Source organism: Ambystoma mexicanum, chromosome 7p (assembly GCF_040938575.1).
Source record: "Ambystoma mexicanum isolate Mex_15411 chromosome 7p, UKY_AmexF1_1, whole genome shotgun sequence".
NCBI classification, from domain to species: Eukaryota; Metazoa; Chordata; class Amphibia; order Caudata; family Ambystomatidae; genus Ambystoma; species Ambystoma mexicanum.
In genome coordinates, this window is record NC_090939.1 from 70516386 (window position 1) to 70532914 (window position 16529).

Here is a 16529-nt window from a genome sequence, read left to right on the forward strand (position 1 = left end):
GGTACAGATCTTCCAATTTGAGGGAGAGGGATCCTCAGAGGATCCTGGGAAAAGAATCTTCTCCTTTAGAGATGGGGGAACTCCTCCCAAAGAAAAATGGGTCCCAAGGGATTCCAATCCAGACTGGGGAGATATGGAGACTGAGCTACCGCCGCCCATCATCTCATCCCAGAACCCACAATACCGAAATCCCCTGCTCCAAACCCATCCTGGTGACTGCCTCCAAAAAGGGGGGGCGGCCCAGAACTGGAACCAGGGGAACCCACAATGGCTCTGATCTCCAGTTGCCAACTTTTTCTTTTAGATTCCCAAGGCTCTCCACAGAATTCTGCCCAAATCTCTTCTCTTGCAATGTCCAAAACCAGAAAATGGGCCCACCAGTTGTCCAAAAATGTGCATTATCTGTGCCCCCTTGAGGAGAAGGAGGGAAGATATTATGCCCCGATACAAGTACAGGGGCAGGGTACAATTTCAGCGCTGGTGGACACTGGATCTCAAGCTACCCTTCTGTCCAGAAGGGCCTTTGATGAACTGAATTTAGGAAGGGGAGAGAATTATTGTATTCCTCTCATCTCTCTTCCTGGACAACACAGAACTTTGACGGGAAGGAAATTCCTGTCGAGGGGACTGCAGATTTGGACATTAAAATTGGGCGTCACAGGTTGAAACACCCAGTCATAGTAGTGACTCCAGAGGGCACCCCTTGTTTACTAGGGAACGACCTCCTGAGAAGGTTGTCACCCCTAATAGATTGTGTAAACAAGGTCCTCTGGACCCAGACTAGCCGACCAATAAAATTAAAACAGAGTGTCAACCATGTTAGTTTAAATGGCACCTGCCACATGGTTGAACAAAAATCTGACCAAGTAAAATTTCACTCCCAGAACAACCAAATTCCAGACGTGACAGTAATAGCAGTAGGACAACAGACTGGTGGTGGTGGGTCCTCTCTATTTCTGAAAATCAACCTTCCTTCCAGTTTAAGGTGGTATTCCACACTGGAAGGAAACACTCTGAAATTCTTTACCAATCCACAATCAGACACTCCCACTCCTATGGTCCAGAAAGATGTGAAATCAGCTCAGAGCCTGGCTGATATTCAGCAAATTGGAGATCAGTTGTTCATCCCTGTTCAGTTAAATGATGGGAAGGACTCTGTTCTCGCTCGCGTGTGTGTGAACAACGGTAAGAGCTTCATCAGCGAAGCCATGTTCCGCCAGCTCCCAAAAGATCCAGCCATTCCCACATTCAAACTGATAGACAAATGGGAAATGGACCTGGAAGCACCCAATTCCAAACATCTCCTGCTGTATGTCCTGAGGTGTATGCTCAAAATCTCCATTGGCAACAAGAGCATAGTCCATAATTGTTGGGTCGTGCAAGACGTCACTGCCGCCTTTTTCTTAGGCAGTGACATTCTCAATCGCTTTGCCATTAGTTTGAACCTAATAAACTTCAAAGCTTGGTCCCGATTAGCAGATAATCCCATGGGCTTTGATGATCAAGAAAAAGCATTTAGGTCAGCTCAATTGCTACCTTATGCAGTTGAAATTCAGCTTAAAGAGGAAGTCACCTTCCCAGAAAGGACCCGACAATTCTCCCTGGAAGTGAAAGTCAAAAGAGGACAAAAATTGAAAAACCCTGATGCTTATACTCATCTAAATGCTTCTCTCCAACAACAAGGGTTAGGGGTAAACCCAACACCATTAGTCAACATAGAACATGACACCATTCCAATAGAGGTGGATAACAGTGACTTAAAGAGTATTACTCTAGCCGCAGGCACCATTATTGGAATGGCGGTTGATGACCGACATTTCTCCATTGATTTAGGAAATGAACTGTTAGGACCAATCCCCAAGGACTGTTTTGACAGTGATGACAATACAACACCAGACAGGATTTTCACCCGGCATGGGGGGAACTTCCCGGTACACTTCTTGCCCTGATGGAAAGGAAGATGTGACTTGTGACTTCAGGAGAGATGAGGTGATTTTCCAGGTCCATGAGGGCTGCCTTCCCCACCTGAAGCCTCCAGTCCAAATCAGCACTCTGACCAGGGACTTCTCCACCCAGCTGGAGGAGGCCGCTGAGATAGCCAAACCAGAAGTCTTTCCAGGCTTCAGGCAGATGGTGGAAGAGAGAGTCAACCTAGCTGATGCCTGCGTGACTCTGGAACAGAAGCAAAAGTTGAAACAAGTTTTCTTGGATTTCCAAGATCTCTTTGCGGTAGACTCATATGTCTGTGTTCGCACCGACATACACACCACAACAATTCCCACAGACCCTGGAATGACTCCAGTGTTTGTGAAGCAATATCGTTTGCCTCTCGCTTCCATGGAGTCCCTTACTGAAATAATTAAGAACCTTGAGTCTCAGGGAATAATCCGTCCAGTACACAGCACCTTCAATAATCCGGTGCTGGGAATATTGAAGCCAAACGGCCAGTGGAGACTCTGCGCCGACCTTAGGGAGCTCAACAAACGGGTCCATACTTCCCGATGGCCTCTGCCCTACATTGACCAAGGGCTGGCCCAGATTCAGGGGTCACAGGTATTCACAGCAATAGACCTGACCAATGGATACTGGACCGTGCCTGTCAGTAGGGAGGACCAATACAAACTGGCTTTTACCTTTGGGGGCCAGCAGTACACATGGACCCGGACTCCCTTCGGATACCTCAACTCCGGCAATGAATTCAACATTTTCCTACATAAGGCCATGCCAGACCTGGGTGCGAGGGGTAACCTGGCTTATGTAGATGATGTCCTCATCAAAAGTTCATCTGTGGAGGAACACATAGCGGAGATCCGTTATGTTCTGACACAGATGAGGGCCGCCGGAGCAAAACTTTCCTTTCAGAAAGCACAGTGGTGTAGAACCCGTGTTAATTTCTTGGGGCATGAGATTACTCCTCAGGGTCTCTGTCCCCAGGCAAAGAAAATGGAAGCACTCCAGAAACTGAAGGATCCCACAACTCTGCGGGAACTAAGGAGCCTCCTTGGACTGACTAATTACAGCAGAAAGTTCATTGAGGGCTATGCAGAGATCACTAGACCCCTGATTCATCTCTTGAAGGGGGGGGGTCAAGTGGGAATGGGGTCCAGAACAATCCGCGGCAGTAAGACAACTCAAGAGAAGCCTCTCACAAGCGCCTTGCCTAGCTTACCCTATCAGAAACAAGGAGTTCTTCCTGGAGACAGGGTTCTCTAGTACGTGCTTGACGGCAGTATTATACCAAAAGCATGACAAGGTCAATAAAGTAATCTCCTATGCGAGCAAAACTTTATCCTCTGTGTTTGAAAAATTCAACGATTGTGAGAAGGCACTCCTGGCAACGGTGTGGGCATTGAAGAATTACCGCCCGTTTATCCAGGGGGAACACATCATAGTGGAGACTCCACACCAGCCTCTGCAATATCTCCAAAGTGACAGAATCCGGGACGGAAATGTGAGTAATTCCCGAATTACTTCCTGGATTCTGTCAATGCAAGGCTTTCCTGTGGAGGTCAGATATGGCCAAAACAAGATGAGTCCCCTTGCGCAAGATCTGTCTGACTTGCATGATTGTGCCAGAGAAAACTGTCTCGAGGACGAAAGTCTAAAAATCAAGGACAACATGGAGGCATACCTTAATTCCCCACACAAAGTCTTTGAAAAAGACAAGTGTGAGGGAATGCCCACTGTCTATGTGGATGGATTCTCTTACCATGTTGACAACATCGGGGAAAAAGAACTTGTGGCCGGCGTAGGGAACGCATGGGTGAATGAGTCCCCAGAATCCTCCGCTGGATACAAAATTGGTCCTCGAAGTAGTCAGGTGGCAGAATTGATGGCTGTGCATCAAGCCATCCTCACTGCTGTCCAACATCAACTCCACAAACTGGTCATAATCACAGATTCGGATTATGTACGGAACGGGTTCGTGGAGCACCTGGTTAATTGGAAAACCAGAGGCATGTTATGTGCTAATAACAAACCCTTGAAACATGGGAAGTTAATTCAAAACATTGATGATCTGGTCACCTTGAATGGGATGACCATCTACTGGAAAAAGATCCAGGGTCATTCCAAAGTAGAGGGACCAGACAAAACTGGAAATGACTTAGCTGATCAGCTGGCCAAAACCGGGGCCATCCAAGGGGAGCTAATAGAAATAGAGTCCCTGTTGGGGGAAATCCAGGTCACTGCTATCACTAGGTCCCAGACAAATGCTCACAATGATCTTTCAACTGCCCAATGGAGTAAGGAGACCCCTGATGCTGATTTAATTACAGCTCAGAAGGGGGATCCAACCATTGGTAAGTTTTACCAACACCTTGAGGACCCTGAAAACTTTCCCCTGACGGATACCGATTACATTGGAAAAGAGGACCTAAGAATGTTGATGAAATGTTCAAAAATGTTCCGAATCCAAGACGGTTTGTTGGTAAGGAAATCCCAAGCTGGCCATGATCAGTGGGTGGTTCCTACCTCATTCCGAAGCCTGATGTTAAGTCACGCCCATGATGCGGCCACCGCCGGTCATAGGGGGTTTCATACAACACTTGAAATCTTAAGAGAGGTTGCATACTGGCCACACATGGGGCAGGACCTCGACCAATACTTGAAGGGGTATCTTGTGTGTGCACAATTTCAGCCAACATCCCTCACACACTGTGCGCCTCTCCAAAAGAGGGGGATGACACTGCCATGGTCAGATTTGCAAATCGACTTTGTAGGCCCTGTAGTTCGCTCGTCTAGAGGAAACAAGTACATGTTCACCGTTACATGCTTGTTTACGAAGTGGGTGGAATGTCTCCCGGCCCCAAACTGCAAGGCAGAAACAGCAGCTGCCCTGATGATTAACCACATCTTTTCCCGTTTTGGTCTACCTCAAAGGATTGAGTCAGACAGAGGTAGCCATTTCACCAGCGAGGTAATGACAAAGATGTGGGCGATACTGGGGGTCAAACGGAAGTTACATATTGCTTACCGGCCAGCTTCCTCTGGGGCAGTAGAACGCTACAACCGAACCATTGTGAGCATCTTAAGAAAGTTTGTTGCAGATTCTGGGCCAAGTTGGGATATCCGACTACCTCTGGTCCTAATGGCCATCAGATCTACCCCTTCATCAGCAACTAAAATGTCACCATTTGAGTTGATGACCGGACGCAAGATGGTGCTTCCCCAGCATTTGCTCTACAGGACTCAAGAGCAGACGTTGATAAATGCCTCCACAACTCATGAGTATGTGGAGAATTTAAGGAAACACCTTCAACATGCTTTTGCCTATGCTCAGCGGAATCTAGAAAGAACAGCTGATAGCATGAAAACCCACTACGACCTGAAAACCACCTGGAAAGTATACGAGGTGGGGGACTGGGTCTATCTATACAATTTCCAAAGGAACCAGGCCAAACAGCGAACCTTTTTGCCTACATGGAAGGGACTGTTTGAAATTATAGACAAGATCTCCCCTGTAGCGTATAAGATCCGCATCCCCAAAGGTAGTCTGGCGGAAGGGGAAGACAAGTGGGTACATATGAATCAGCTAAAGTGTTACCATCCCAGGCACACTCTGCAGCAACTGGAGGAGTCCTCTGCAATACCAGAGGGGACCGCTCCAGATTAATTCAGTTCCCATCCTAAAATATCCCACATATAGTCTCTAAAATATTATGATTGGAAAAAAAAAATGTTTCATGATGATATCTTGTTTTTCAAAATAAGAATGCTATGATCTATTCTCGTGATTTATAAAATGTATATGTCGCCCCACTATATCAATAGTGGTGGAAAAATGTCTATGAATAGGTCTTGCCGCTTTTGCTTTGTCGTCCTAGGAGAAAGAAAACCTGGAGACTGGCCAAGGAGGACGACCGGGGACCGGGAGCAAAGATCCGAGGGGCCCAGGGTACCGCCCAATCCTCCCATCAGGACCAGCAAGGAGAATTGATCGACTGGAGGGAGGAAAAGATGCTGAACTGTGCCATCTACGGAATTGGAAGAAGATGAGGCGAACATCCCAGATCTTGCGAGTTCCATCAGTGAAAGATCAGAATGGCCATCGCAAGAGGGGGGGCTTGTGGGATGTTTTTACCCATGCATCCAAGCCCTACCATAAAACTGTGCATTACTGGCATTGAAAACATCATGATGGCCAGAACTCCCCAGAGAGTGCACAGGGAAAACATGAAGAATAGGCTGCCACCCATTTTTGCCTATGTTGTGAGCACAGGAAGGCACTGCCTAAAACCACCATTGGGCTACACACACAGTAGCCTGAAACCATTGGGAATGGCAATGCTGATTGCCAAAAACAACCCAGAACTGTGGGGAATTCATTTTCTTAATGTCAAAAATGGATGCAATACCGGTGCTCACCACTATCAGAAAGCCGGTGTTTTAAAACCATCAGACTTTGGTGTAAAACTGAACAAATAAACCCAAACCAGGCCAAGGAAAGACTTGCTAAGAGGTGGATACAACGTAAAACTATATTCTGAAATGACTTGAAGGAAGTAATTATTTAATGTATATATAAAAAATAGCTGGGGATGTCAGCAGCTTAAGGGAAATTGGATTTAAAACCACTAAAATCAAAATGTTTAAATTAAATGAGTGACCTACTTTTGAGTGTCACATAGTTTGCAATTGTTAAATGTCATGATTTTGAACTTAGAATCAGCATTCTAGCTGCATGTGTAAAAATCGTAAGTTTGATTTAAACTGGGAACAAACAGGACATTTAGCTGAAACTTGGCTTAAAGATATTGAATTCTGCCTGACAACTACCCCCGACAGGAGTTGAACTGGCTCAACAACTCTTCCCAGGCCTGGCTGCATCCTGCTGCCCCTGCCAAAAGGAGATCACATGGCCCTGTTGATTGAAAGGGGAGTGGCACCCGGGGACTGCAGGGAACTGAACAATGGGCCTTCTTTGGCTCAGGCAATTGTTAAATTAGGGGGGTTGTAAAATGGCTTCCTCTTGGAAGGAAATGGGAGGGGCAGTGCCTCTGCTAGCAAGCTGAGCTTGGGGGAAGTGGACAAACCAGAAACTCCACCATGTGCTTGGGGGAAACCACACCCCTTTGGGCCAGAGCATAATTTTAAAAAAAGATGGATAATTCCTAGTACGGACTTGTCAGAATTATATAAGTAATATCATTATTCTTGTGATTTTTCTGTGCACGTTTTAAGAGGTGTTAGGACCCTGTGGTGTATTCTGGGGTGTTGCTAGCAGAAAATAGGGTCTTACTCCAAATGTCTGCATGTTAAAAATCTGACACTTCATCAATTAATGTCCATACTCCTTGCGCACATTTGTGTAATTTTTGGTAAATGTCCGATATTGGTAAACTGACCAAAAAGCGCAAAATGTTGTCATTTCTGAATCCCAGCTCGCAGGAACATGGGGCTTGAACAGAGACCTGTCCTAATTCATCTGTAATATGTACATGTAATGTCAACCACTTGTGTATCTGGAAAATATGTATTTGAATCAAATATAGATTTGTGGGCAAATTGACATGGGGAGGATCCTCTGACCCATAAACAGACCTCATCATGATGACAATCCATTTCCTTCCCCCATTCATGGGAGAGGGGAGAATTGGGCCAATGACAAGTAGAGAGGGGCAGGCTCAGTTATGCCACGCACACACCCACTTTCTAAACACATAAAAGCAGACAGTGCAGGACAGGTGGGGACATTCACTTTACAGTTTCTTGCGGGACGCTTTGCCGGGAGACTTCAGACTTCACATCCAGAGGTCCAGACTTTAAATCCATCAATTTCCAGAACCTGTAGCAGAAATTAACTCCAGAATTTGTAGCAGAGAGGCCTGAATCCACAAGCTGAGTCCTCTTCAGCAGGCCTCAAAACTAACCAAACTATTCAACAGCCGGGCGAGCTGTTTGAATTTTTGCCAAGAACTTTTGCAAGAACCTGTAGCAGTATCCAGAAAGCAGTGCTGTATCCGGAACCAGAGAGAACCCCAAACCAGACCGTTGTGAGCAGAACCGGTGCTTGACAGACCCAGAGAGCAGAGCTGACCCAGATAGCCGGGACTTCAGAACCACCCGCCGGAAGTCCCGTCCAACCTGACCAGACCTTGATGGCTTATTTCAAAAATATAGTGTGAGTACTCACTGTGCAAAACCAATCTCTTAGTTTTAAATAATCTAATCCAAACTATTTTAGCCTATTAGAACTGCCTCCTAGAATCGTGTCATTCTGTCATTTTTAAAGCTGAAAACTATCACCTGTCATTTTGAACTTTTAAATTTCAAATCCGAAAAACTACCTTCACAAAATCGTCCGTATCTCCGGAGCCGTTTGTGCTAGCGAGTTTTAACTGTCATTTTAAAGCTAAGATTCTAGGCTTTCCAACGAACCTAGAACCGACTTGCTATTCCTTATAGGGCCTCCGTAATTACGCTTGACGCACGCGATTAAATTTGCCGCGATTTGACATTTTGCACAATTTCAGCCACGTGTAAAAATCAGCAGCTCCTTGCTTTCCTTTGCTAAAACTCGTTTTAACCTGCTAGTTACTCATAGAGCATTGTTAAAGTGAGCCTGAACTAATATAAACTAGATATCACCCACCCTGAACCCCCTATAGGGAATTAAAAGCCTTTTTAGCATATTTATCACTTAATTGCAACCACATCAAAGTATCTTGCCTGTGTTAAAACTCATACCTGTTTTCCTCTAAGCTTGCTAGGGGGGAACTGAATTATATTTGATTGCATTCCTGAGAACTGTGTGTCTTCTTTCCATCTCCTTATATTGCCCAAAGGGGGGGAGTGAATTGTCAAAGAAAAGTGATTACATTGTCTTTTGTTGAAGCCATATCAAGTTATTTTCTGTACTGCATTTTATTCATCATTGCGTTTCCTTGAACCATATAAAGCATTCTTTCCCACCTCATTCTTCTGTTCCTATTCATAAGTAACCAAGAACTGTGCTACTGTAGGATTACCTCTTGCTGATTACTGCTCATATTCACAAGTGTACTATCCATTATCAATTTATTTATAGAAGTGTGATATATATATATATGTATATATATATATTGTTTAATTTTTCAAATAAACCTTTTAAATTTGCAAAACAAGCCTACTTCTTGGCTCAGTGGGGTCAAGGGGGATTCTAAGAGAGGGGTGTTATACAAGGGTTCATCATCCAGATTATAACTTGCCATAAAAATACATAAATAAGGGCTTCCCTTGGGCATCCCTGACAAGGCACTGACTTAGTGGGATTGCTTGATTGGAGTCACTTACAATGTCAGGAGGGGCAAACAAACTGATTACAAATTAGGTTGCTGCCCTAAGGGAATTGAGCCACTCCTGTAATTTTGGTGAGCTTGCCCCATCTTTATATGCAATCCGCTGGTCAGGTGCACCAAAATCCCCAAATCCAGGATTGTCTCCTGGTCAAGGGCTCAAACCTGAATGAGGCCACCAGGACTGCCCTCAGCATTGAAGAAACTGCTATCCACGTATGGCAAACGCAGCTAGACAAACAGGAAGGTATCATGGTGTGCGCTAGCATGACCAATTACCCTAGGAATGCGGAAACTCCTCAAAAGACCAAATGCTTCAGGTGTGGGTACACAAGACACATGACCAGCAGTCAATTCTGCCCTGCCAGTGAGGCATATGCCTCATGTGCAAAGAAAGGGGGACATTTTGTGCGTTTATGCAAGAAACCTTCTGGCTCGCCCCCAGAAAGGACAGTCAAGTGCATAGAGGAACCTAATGTCTGAGGCAAAGGATATTGGCAGGAAGGACCCTACCATTATATTCATTGTGGGAGGTTTCCAAATCCGAATGAAGGTTGACAGAGGGTCCAAGGACACATATCTGACTCAGAACTTCAGCCTTCGGTATTGATCCCATGTCATATGAAGAGTTAAGGATTCCCCTGATTGGCAATCTATATACGCCCATTGTCCACCAAGAGCAAAGTTGCTATGCCTAGTTTTATGTCCCCGAAGACTTAGGTCAGTAGAAGGAGTTTAATCACTATATTGAACTGAAGACCAACATAAAGCTGGTAACCCATAAAGTGTGTCCTATCTCAAACAACATGAGGGATAGTTTCCATTGAGAACTAGACACAATGCTACAGAAGGGTGCAAACATGAAATTGAGTGCTTGGAATGGCTGTCTCTTGATGTCCTTATGGCAAAACCCAACAGTAAGATTAGAGTTTGCATCGACTTGGGAGACCGCAATGACTCCATCCTGGTGGATAGGCAGCTGTTTCCTAATATATTAGGCATCTTGTACATCCTTGGCAAAACACAGCTCTTCTGTGACATTGGGGGTCATTCCGAGGTTGGTGCTAAGGGAACAACGATGCCAGTAAAGGAATACCGGTATCGATTACCGTTATGGGCTATTCTGACCAGCCCGACCGCTATTAGCGGCATCGTAAAGTACAGTGCCGTTAATAGCGATCTGGGCACGGGCACGCGACCCACCATGCCGGCAATAGCGGCATGCCGTAAACTGGAGTAGATCACAAGTGAATCGGTCATGCAAATAACGGTTTCATGAAGGTGGAAAAATTGGTTACCGGCATGCTGTAAATACTGGCATCGTCGGCCTACCGTAAAATACCTGGAGCAGTGTTCCCAACTGACAGAGGTGCACACAATCAGCACAGGTGGAGGCAATGGAGCCTGGCCCAGTACAAAAGGAGCACACCCACACACCACACCCACTCCCACACCAAGATGATTCCAATAGTAGTAGCATTACTGGAGCTGGAGGACATGCTTTCATTGCCACAACATCAACAACAACAACAACAGCCGGCACCACAGAGGAGTCCTTTCAACCGAACCCCTGAGCAGATACACACCCTGTACCATCTGGACCGGAAAACCATCACCACCATTGTGGACCTGATACACGACAACATTGTCAGCCTCATTGAAATATGCACTGCCATCCCACCCTCTACTGAAGGTAGTGTCTGTGCTCCACTTCCTTGCCACAGGCACCTACCAGCACACAGTGGGGCACATGCATGGCATATCACAACCCTTATTTTCTCGGATTCTGAACCAAGTGCTGGATGGCCTCCTCAAGCACACAAGGGACTACATATCTTTACCACGGACTCCCCAGGAGATATTTGATACAAAAGTTGGCTTCCATGCACTGGCAGGCATGCCAAATTGTGTAAGTGCCCTCGACTGAACCCACATGGAGTTGGTGGTCCCGCCTGCCATGGAGGTCGGGTACCACAACCGCAAGCAATACCACTCCATCAATGTGCAGATGGTATGCGACGCCAGCAAGATCATCACACATTGTTGTGCCCGATATCCCGGATCAACTCATGACTTTATGGTCCTGCGGAACTCCACGCTACCACGCTACATGGAGCGACATGCTGGACAATGTGCCTGGCTGCTTGGTAAGTTGCAGGACTGGCACATGGCATTGAAATGGGGGCAGAGATGCACACACCACCATGGTGTCAATGTTGATGTTACTGCACGATGTGCACATCACTGAATACTGTGCCCCAAAGCCTCACTAATGGTACATGACACCCAAATCCCATATGAAGGAAGTAAGGTCGGCACCTATCACTACATGACTAACAGGAAACCACCCCACATCCCACAACATGTGCAACACTCATCAGCGGCCCTCATCCTCCGTAACGCCATCCAGCACCATGTAGTGAATATGCACTATGTTGCTGTCTCCAGCATATCACCACACAGGACAAGCATCCCTGGGAGTGCATCAAACTGAACCAACTAGGAAATCCACTGTCTGTCACAGGGCCGCCACAACCACAGGAGTACTGCATGTAACCATGGGAATGATCTGCGCTGATTGCCCAGACTACTGCCAACGCTCCCTCTAAGTAAATCTCACAGAACACAACACCTCACAAATTTCACACTAACACAGTTGTATGCGTACATGATGCATGAGTTACAAGACGGTTGAGGACATCGTCTATCATCTTGAAGATGCAACCCACACCATTAGTCCATGGCACAGGACACATTGAAGGACAGAAAATCACGTAAATACATCCAGGGACATGTGCATGTGGCCAACGATAATCTGCAGGCATGTTTGACTAGTACAGCTGTCCATCGTGAATTGACTAACATTTACCTTTTATTGCATCTCATGCAGGTGATAGTGGCTATCCCTTGAAGCCGTGGCTCCTCACCCCTGTCCGAAACCCACAGAACAGGCACGAGGAGGACTACAATCGTTCCCATACCCGTACCCGTGTGGTCATCGAGCAGAGCTTTGACCTGTTGAAGGCACGATTTTGCTGTCTCAGCAGGTCGGGTGGGGCACTCCTCTACAGGAATGAGAAGGTGGCCAAGATCATCATGGCATGTGTCATGCTGCACAATATGTGCATCTGTCGGAACGTGCCCCTGCCCCCTGACATTGAACTGCTACCACCTGGTGATGATGAAAGCGAAGAAGAAGATGTGGCTGGACATCATTGCGGTGCCGATGCACAGGAGGGATGTGCTGTGCGCCAGTCACTGATTGCACAATATTTCTGACACACATGGCAGCAGAGGGTGATGTGATGGTTGGACAGAGGGCACTGGGTGTGGGGGTACATGTACACTATGCACTGTAAATGAATAAATGACACATGCGCAATGATGAATGTCAACTCAGGTCTTGTTTTTCACACAACGGGTGTATTAAATATAACAATGTAAACGTAAGTGCAAAAACCCTCCACTACCCTCACCCCTCTCCCCCTCCCCCCACAACTCCCCCACACACCCTCACCTCCCTCTCCCTCCCCCCACAACTTCCCCACACATCCTGAACCGCCTCCCCCTAGTCCCACAACTCCCCCACACGTGTCCCATCGAGTCTCCAATGCCTACATGAGGCTGCCCTGACAATCAATTGGCACTCCCTGGTCCAGGGGGCGCCATGTCTTGCCGGCGCAGGGTTCGTGTCAACCTGCGGAGTGGGCTTGTCTGGGTGGAACTGGATGAAGACGGTGTGGCCGCCTGCTGGGATTGTGAAGCGGGATGCCCTGCCTCCATGGCATCCACTATGCGGCCTAAGACATGGCGGAGGGCCGAGACCTCCTCGCAGAGGCGGCTGGTGTTGTCAGCAAAGGATTTGGCCATGGAGGCAGTGTTGTCCGTGATGGACCTGCCTAGAGAGGCAAAGTTTTCACGTCACTCCTGTCTGGCCAGTCTGTTGTCCTCGACAAACTCCCGCACAAGGGCAGTAAGCAGCTCAGACCGCTGCGGCCCTGCGGGTGCACCTGTGGAGGTTGTTGGTCCCTGCCTGTCCTGCCCAGCCTGCTCAGCCTCCCTAGTTGTCAAAATGGGACTGAAGTGCCCTTCCGACTGCTCCTGACCAGACTGCTCCGGGGTGGTGGTGTGCTGTGTATCGAGTGACGATATTTGTGGGGATGCCGGTGGACTTGGCGTACGGACCACTTCCGATACTTCATCCTCAATGGGCACCCATATGTCGTCCTGTGGGTCCTCCACAGCCAGGGGTGCTGTGGCTGCCACCTCCCCAGCCAAACTGGACTCCTCTGACTGTGGTGCCTCGACTGATTCATCAGGATGGCCGATGGGTGTTGGTGCTTCGCCCTCTACGGGCCTTGGTGGCACCGGTGTTATGGCTACCTGGGGTGTCTTGCCAGTTGTTTCACGACGGCCCCTAGGTTGTCCCCTCGAGGTCGAAGGGCGGTTGGCATCATCCCGGGACCTCTTCCGGGGTTGGGTCTGTTCAGGGGTTTGGTCCTGCCCATCGTTGTCATGGTCGGAGCCTGTGGGGGTCGAAGAGAGGGATGGCATGAGTGATGTTTTGATAGGCATCATACATAGATTTGGACAATTGATCATCCACAACATTGGGGGTATTAGGCATTTGTGTTTGGATGGGCACGTTGTTTGATACATGGGTGGGTTATGCAGGCATACGTCGGCGTCACTCATGTTGGGCAAGAGCAATGCTATCTGACATACATGGTATTTTGGCCTGCACACTGTGTGACTCATGGCATTTACAACTCTGTGGTATGTGTGAGGTACGGCATTGCCTTGCAGCAGGCATCTGCATGTGTCTGTGATGCGTCCGCCTACTTTGCTGGGAGTGTGTGTGTGTTGTACCATCGCTTGACTCTTTGGACTGACATATTGGTTGACTTTCATCAGACTTGGTATTACATTGTTTTCTTAGGACACTCACCTCCATCGCCCGATGTTGTGGCGCCACACTCCATCTCGCCAACACCTTCAATCGCCTCCATCCCTGTCATGAAGGCGCAGATGTCCTCCCATGGGGTGAGCTTGATTGGGGAACTGGGACCTCCTCCTGTTCCCATTGCCTGACTGCGGTTCACTGAGAGGATATTTCGGACCCTAAGTCGCAGGTCATCCCAGTGCTTGCGACAGTCTTTGATCGTGCGTGGGGTGTTCCCCACAGCACTGACCTTTTGAGCAACAAGTGCCCAGATCTCCTTCTTCTTCAGTACTGCCTCTCTCTTCATGTTATTTGAGAAAGCTATGGCAGCATGCTCCTGCAGTGTGCCTACCAGCATCTGCAGCTCATCCTCATTGAATCTTTCTTTCCGCTGGCGGGCAGCTCCCTTCTTCACAACAGCAGAGTCCAAAGGGTCCTGTGTGGTGAGGATGGCAATGGATTGTGTTTTTTAAAGATGGCCGCCGTACTCCTTCCCGTTCCTGTGTGATGACGCTACTTCTGGTTCTGCTTATTAGCGGTGACCGTTAATAGTGGTGACACTTATTAGCGGTCACAGCTAATAATGGTCACCACTAATGCCGCATTGGACCTTGTCGGTAGAGTTATCTGCGCTATGCTTGATATCGCATTTTAGGTGCCTTTAGCGGCATGGCGCTAATGACCTTACCGGCATGCCGTAAAGCTTGTGCCCACGGAGTCGTAATAGTCCTCTAATAGCTCTATTAGCAGACTGATGACTGCCCGGACACGGTATTTACGCCATGCCGGTAAGGAGCGTTACTTACCTCCAAACTCGGAATGAGGGCCATTGACCTATATTCTGCTCACCACCAAGTCTGCTTGTCAAAGAACTCACAAACCTGAACCTCTTTCATCATGCCACTGTGAGCTTTCATTTTATGCTGTGTACCATTTGGACTCCCCTCAGTGGTGGCTGTGTTTCAAAGAATCCTGGAAACTGTCATGAAAGGTCTTCCCAACATTGATCTTTCAAGATGGTGTACATGCCTATTGGAAGTCTGAAGCAAGAGTGTGGCCATAATTTGACAAATGTCCTCGTCCACCAACAGGCCTCTCTGTCCAAAGGGACACATGTAAAATTTAACTGAATGAGGTGGAATACTTGGGCCATGTGTTGCTCACTGCCAGGGTGAGTCCTTGAAGTGGTTTGGTTGACGCTGTTAAAATGGCTACGGCTCTACCTGACATGAATCGATAACCCTTATTCCTTGTTCTCTCTGTCTACTACTATAGATTTGTAAAAAATATTCTCCTTCCAAACCCAACTCCTCAGGGTACTGCACAAAAAGGGTGTGGGATTCGTTTGGTCTGAGGATTGTGTCTGTACTGATGAAGGTATCAAAAATAATACAGATACGTAGATCTTTCCCCGGCTAGCGCATCCTTCTCACTGTTAAGGCCAGTAGTTTGAGCCTTGCCGCAACTGTTACTCAGATCAACTCAGAAGGGGAAAATACATTTGCTTTTGCATCCAGAACTTGGGGTAGAGACCAATTACTCGGCAGTAGAGTGAGAAGCATTGGCTGTATGTTGGCTGTTCAACATTTCAAGCTCGATCGTTGGGGTAATACATTTACGGTTTGCACCGACCACAAACCCCTAATGCAAGTATTGTCATGTAAGGGCTGGCACAGTGCATCGCCTCACATATCCAGATGGGTCCTGGGCCTACAGAGATTTGTGTTTGCAGTAGTCTTTGTCCCCGGGGTTAAGTATGCGGCAGCAGATGGTCTGTGCCGTCTCCCTAGTGAGTCGTATCAGGGGGAGGTGGAGGTCTCTGCCAATGACTTAGTTATGACCTGTGTGGATTTACCAACAGTCAAAGAAGAGATGCAAAATATAGCTGAGGCTGAGGAGACCACGCCAAATTGTATCAGGTGGTGGACAGTGAGTGGCTGGCCTGACATGTTGAAACTAGACAGAGTGTGGTTGTCTTGGTTCGAGGTGAAGGACACATTGTGCATTATTGATGGTAAATCACGAAGAAACTGCAAAACTATCCCTCCCGAGTCATCCAGGGAGACCATTATGCACCTTGTCCATGAGGATAACTTAGGTTGTCACCTCACCAAAAGAAGGTTGTGCCAGCTATATTGGTGGCGGGGCATGGACTCCCGTGTAGAGAGGCTCTCCAGATCCTATACTGGTTTCCTCAATAGTGACATGAGTAAGGTTTTCAAAGGTTACCCCTGACCCCCAAAGAACAGTTCTTGTTCCCTCAGAGCCCTGGGTTAAAGTAGTTGTTGACATCACAGGGACAATCTAGGCAC